This window comes from Hyla sarda, chromosome 4 (genome assembly GCF_029499605.1).
Source record: "Hyla sarda isolate aHylSar1 chromosome 4, aHylSar1.hap1, whole genome shotgun sequence".
NCBI lineage: Eukaryota > Metazoa > Chordata > Amphibia > Anura > Hylidae > Hyla > Hyla sarda.
In genome coordinates, this window is record NC_079192.1 from 44,210,364 (window position 1) to 44,215,363 (window position 5,000).

The following is a 5,000-nucleotide window of genomic DNA, read 5'->3' on the forward strand; positions in this document are numbered from 1 at the left end:
TGAGGAAAAAAAAAAGTAAAAAAGTGATCTAAAATTTGTATTCTTTTGAATTATCCACTTGGCACTGGATCATACCACCGTGCCACTTGCCTCGTTAGCGCAGTAGGTAGCGCGTCAGTCTCATAATCTGAAGGTCGTGAGTTCGATCCTCACAGGGGGCAATTTTTCTTGGCTTTAGCCATGAGGTTTTGTTGATTTCCTTAAGAGATGGGCATGAGTTTAGCTTAGAAGGCAAGTGGACCAAATGAATGGCTTAAAGCTGTGGGGTAAGGATTTTCTTTTTTCATCCACAAAGAACAACTCCAACTCCAGCTGCTTAACTCTGCAGTGATCTGGTCGGCCTATGAATTTAATAATCTGAAAACTGTGAGTTTGATCCTCACTTTGGGCAATTTTTCCATCTTTTGCCATGAGGTTTGGTTGACTTCTTGTCTTTAGCCATGAGAGACAAAACTGGGCAATTTTCTTGTCTTTAGCCATGAGGTTTTGCTGAATTCCTTAAGAGATGGGCATGATTTTAGCTTAAAAGGCAAGTGGACCAAATGAATGGCTTAAAGCTGTGGGGTAATGATTTTCTTTTTCCATCCACAAAGTACAACTCCAACTCCAGCTGCTTAACTCTGCAGTGATCTGGTCGGCCTATGAATTTAATAATCTGAAAACTGTGAGTTTAATCCTCACACCAGGCAATTTTTCCATCTTTTGCCATGAGGTTTGGTTGACTTCCTTAGCATCATAGAGTTAGAAAGTGGAGATGGGGATGAGTTTAGCTTTGAAGCCAAGTGGGATCTTGAGAAAATGGATATAATAAATGGCTAACAACAGATGTGTTCCGATTTCTTTCTTTTCACCCACAAAGACCAACTAGAACTCCGTCCGCTTCACTTTCAAATGACCTCACCCTCCTTTGAACTTGCCTGCAAGTTTATAAAAAAAACACATTCCCATACCGGGAGTCGAACCCGGGCCGCCTGGGTGAAAACCAGGAATCCTAACCGCTAGACCATATGGGACCTGCTTCTGCCACAGTTTTTTTGTATGAGGAAAAAAAAAAGTAAAAAAGTGATCTAAAATTTGTATTCTTTTGAATTATCCGCTTGGCACTGGATCATACCACCATGCCACTTGCCTCGTTAGCGCAGTAGGTAGCGCGTCAGTCTCATAATCTGAAGGTCGTGAGTTCGATCCTCACAGGGGGCAATTTTTCTTGGCTTTAGCCATGAGGTTTTGTTGATTTCCTTAAGAGATGGGCATGAGTTTACCTTAGAAGGCAAGTGGACCAAATGAATGGCTTAAAGCTGTGGGGTAAGGATTTTCTTTTTTCATCCACAAAGAACAACTCCAACTCCAGCTGCTTAACTCTGCAGTGATCTGGTCGGCCTATGAATTTAATAATCTGAAAACTGTGAGTTTGATCCTCACTTTGGGCAATTTTTCCATCTTTTGCCATGAGGTTTGGTTGACTTCTTGTCTTTAGCCATGAGAGACACAACTGGGCAATTTTCTTGTCTTTAGCCATGAGGTTTTGCTGAATTCCTTAAGAGATGGGCATGAGTTTAGCTTAGAAGGCAAGTGGACCAAATGAATGGCTTAAAGCTGTCGGGTAAGGATTTTCTTTTTCCATCCACAAAGTACAACTCCAACTCCAGCTGCTTAACTCTGCAGTGATCTGGTCGGCCTATGAATTTAATAATCTGAAAACTGTGAGTTTGATCCTCACTTTGGGCAATTTTTCCATCTTTTGCCATGAGGTTTGGTTGACTTCTTGTCTTTAGCCATGAGAGACACAACTGGGCAATTTTCTTGTCTTTAGCCATGAGGTTTTGCTGAATTCCTTAAGAGATGGGCATGAGTTTAGCTTAGAAGGCAAGTGGACCAAATGAATGGCTTAAAGCTGTGGGGTAATGATTTTCTTTTTCCATCCACAAAGTACAACTCCAACTCCAGCTGCTTAACTCTGCAGTGATCTGGTCGGCCTATGAATTTAATAATCTGAAAACTGTGAGTTTAATCCTCACACCAGGCAATTTTTCCATCTTTTGCCATGAGGTTTGGTTGACTTCCTTAGCATCATAGAGTTAGAAAGTGGAGATGGGGATGAGTTTAGCTTTGAAGCCAAGTGGGATCTTGAGAAAATCGATATAATAAATGGCTAACAACAGATGTGTTCCGATTTCTTTCTTTTCACCCACAAAGACCAACTAGAACTCCGTCCGCTTCACTTTCAAATGACCTCACCCTCCTTTGAACTTGCCTGCAAGTTTATAAAAAAAACACATTCCCATACCGGCAGTCGAACCCGGGCCGCCTGGGTGAAAACCAGGAAACCTAACCACTAGACCATATGGGAACTACTTCTGCCACACTTTTTTTGTATGAGGAAAAAAAAAAGTAAAAAAGTTATCTAAAATTTGTATTCTTTTGAATTATCCACTTGGCACTGGATCATACCACCATGACACTTGCCTCGTTAGCGCAGTAGGTAGCGTGTCAGTCTCATAATCTGAAGGTCGTGAGTTCGATCCTCACACGGGGCAATTTTTCTTGGCTTTAGCCATGAGGTTTTGTTGATTTCCTTAAGAGATGGGCATGAGTTTAGCTTAGAAGGCAAGTGGACCAAATGAATGGCTTAAAGCTGTAGGGTAATGATTTTCTTTTTCCATCCACAAAGTACAACTCCAACTCCAGCTGCTTAACTCTGCAGTGATCTGGTCGGCCTATGAATTTAATAATCTGAAAACTGTGAGTTTGATCCTCACTTTGGGCAATTTTTCCATCTTTTGCCATGAGGTTTGGTTGACTTCTTGTCTTTAGCCATGAGAGACACAACTGGGCAATTTTCTTGTCTTTAGCCATGAGGTTTTGCTGAATTCCTTAAGAGATGGGCATGAGTTTAGCTTAGAAGGCAAGTGGACCAAATGAATGGCTTAAAGCTGTGGGGTAATGATTTTCTTTTTCCATCCACAAAGTACAACTCCAACTCCAGCTGCTTAACTCTGCAGTGATCTGGTCGGCCTATGAATTTAATAATCTGAAAACTGTGAGTTTAATCCTCACACCAGGCAATTTTTCCATCTTTTGCCATGAGGTTTGGTTGACTTCCTTAGCATCATAGAGTTAGAAAGTGGAGATGGGGATGAGTTTAGCTTTGAAGCCAAGTGGGATCTTGAGAAAATGGATATAATAAATGGCTAACAACAGATGTGTTCCGATTTCTTTCTTTTCACCCACAAAGACCAACTACAACTCCGTCCGCTTCACTTTCAAATGACCTCACCCTCCTTTGAACTTGCCTGCAAGTTTATAAAAAAGACACATTCCCATACCTGGAGTCGAACCCGGGCCGCCTGGGTGAAAACCAGGAATCCTAACCGCTAGACCATATGGGACCTACTTCTGCCACTGTTTTTTTGTTTGAGGAAAAAAAAAAAGTAAAAAAGTGATCTAAAATTTGTATTCTTTTGAATTATCAGCTTGGCACTGGATCAAACCGCCATGCCACTTGCCTCGTTAGCGCAGTAGGTAGCGTGTCAGTCTCATAATCTGAAGGTCGTGAGTTCAATCCTCACACGGGGCAATTTTTCTTGGCTTTAGCCATGAGGTTTTGTTGAATTCCTTAAGAGATGGGCATTTTAGCTTAGAAGGCAAGTGGACCAAATGAATGGCTTAAAGCTGTGGGGTAATGATTTTCTTTTTTCATCCACAAAGAACAACTCCAACTCCAGCTGCTTAACTCTGCAGTGATCTGGTCGGCCTATGAATTTAATAATCTGAAAACTGTGAGTTTGATTCCCACACCGGGCAATTTTTCCATCTTTTGCCATGAGGTTTGGTTGACTTCTTGTATTTAGCCATGAGAGACAAAACTGGGCAATTTTCTTGTCTTTAGCCATGAGGTTTTGTTGATTTCCTTAAGAGATGGGCATGAGTTTAGCTTAGAAGGTAATTTTTCCCTCTTTTGCCATGAGGTTTGGTTGACTTCTTATCTTTTGCCATGAGAGACAAAACTGGGCAATTTTCTTGTCTTTAGCCATGAGGTTTTGCTGAATTCCTTAAGAGATGGGCATGAGTTTAGCTTAGAAGGCAAGTGGACCAAATGAATGGCTTAAAGCTGTGGGGTAATGATTTTCTTTTTCCATCCAGAAAGTACAACTCCAACTCCAGCTGCTTAACTCTGCAGTGATCTGGTCGGCCTATGAATTTAATAATCTGAAAACTGTGAGTTTGATCCTCACTTTGGGCAATTTTTCCATCTTTTGCCATGAGGTTTGGTTGACTTCTTGTCTTTAGCCATGAGAGACACAACTGGGCAATTTTCTTGTCTTTAGCCATGAGGTTTTGCTGAATTCCTTAAGAGATGGGCATGAGTTTAGCTTAGAAGGCAAGTGGACCAAATGAATGGCTTAAAGCTGTGGGGTAATGATTTTCTTTTTCCATCCAGAAAGTACAACTCCAACTCCAGCTGCTTAACTCTGCAGTGATCTGGTCGGCCTATGAATTTAATAATCTGAAAACTGTGAGTTTAATCCTCACACCAGGCAATTTTTCCATCTTTTGCCATGAGGTTTGGTTGACTTCCTTAGCATCATAGAGTTAGAAAGTGGAGATGGGGATGAGATTAGCTTTGAAGCCAAGTGGGATCTTGAGAAAATGGATATAATAAATGGCTAACAACAGATGTGTTCCGATTTCTTTCTTTTCACCCACAAAGACCAACTAGAACCCCGTCCGCTTCACTTTCAAATGACCTCACCCTCCTTTGAACTTGCCTGCAAGTTTATAAAAAAAAACACTTTCCCATACTGGGAGTCGAACCCGGGCCGCCTGGGTGAAAACCAGGAATCCTAACCGCTAGACCATATGGGACCTGCCTCTGCCACAGTTTTTTTGTATGAGGAAAAAAAAAAGTAAAAAAGTGATCTAAAATTTGTATTCTTTTGAATTATCCGCTTGGCACTGGATCAAACCACCATGCCACTTGCCTCGTTAGCGCAGTAGGT

At 41.4% G+C, this 5,000-nt stretch overlaps 8 non-coding genes across 8 annotated transcripts in view; 5 read left to right on the forward strand and 3 right to left on the reverse strand.

Annotated features, from left to right (window-relative positions):
- The first annotated feature begins 88 nt into the window (after positions 1 to 88).
- Positions 89 to 161, forward strand: TRNAM-CAU (transfer RNA methionine (anticodon CAU)). The gene has a single exon. It is a non-coding gene; the product is annotated as a tRNA-Met (tRNA).
- Positions 162 to 941: 780 nt separating this feature from the next.
- Positions 942 to 1,013, reverse strand: TRNAE-UUC (transfer RNA glutamic acid (anticodon UUC)). Its single transcript has one exon. It is a non-coding gene; the product is annotated as a tRNA-Glu (tRNA).
- A 114-nt stretch (positions 1,014 to 1,127) lies between these two features.
- Positions 1,128 to 1,200, forward strand: TRNAM-CAU (transfer RNA methionine (anticodon CAU)). The gene has a single exon. It is a non-coding gene; the product is annotated as a tRNA-Met (tRNA).
- Positions 1,201 to 2,464: 1,264 nt separating this feature from the next.
- TRNAM-CAU (transfer RNA methionine (anticodon CAU)) lies at positions 2,465 to 2,537 on the forward strand. The gene has a single exon. It is a non-coding gene; the product is annotated as a tRNA-Met (tRNA).
- A 780-nt stretch (positions 2,538 to 3,317) lies between these two features.
- TRNAE-UUC (transfer RNA glutamic acid (anticodon UUC)) lies at positions 3,318 to 3,389 on the reverse strand. Its single transcript has one exon. It is a non-coding gene; the product is annotated as a tRNA-Glu (tRNA).
- Positions 3,390 to 3,504: 115 nt separating this feature from the next.
- Positions 3,505 to 3,577, forward strand: TRNAM-CAU (transfer RNA methionine (anticodon CAU)). The gene has a single exon. It is a non-coding gene; the product is annotated as a tRNA-Met (tRNA).
- A 1,217-nt stretch (positions 3,578 to 4,794) lies between these two features.
- TRNAE-UUC (transfer RNA glutamic acid (anticodon UUC)) lies at positions 4,795 to 4,866 on the reverse strand. Its single transcript has one exon. It is a non-coding gene; the product is annotated as a tRNA-Glu (tRNA).
- Positions 4,867 to 4,980: 114 nt separating this feature from the next.
- TRNAM-CAU (transfer RNA methionine (anticodon CAU)) overlaps positions 4,981 to 5,000 on the forward strand; it is a 73-nt gene continuing 53 nt past the window's right edge. Inside the window, exon 1 of the tRNA in view lies at positions 4,981 to 5,000. This exon is cut by the window's right edge and continues 53 nt beyond it. This is a non-coding gene — a tRNA (tRNA-Met).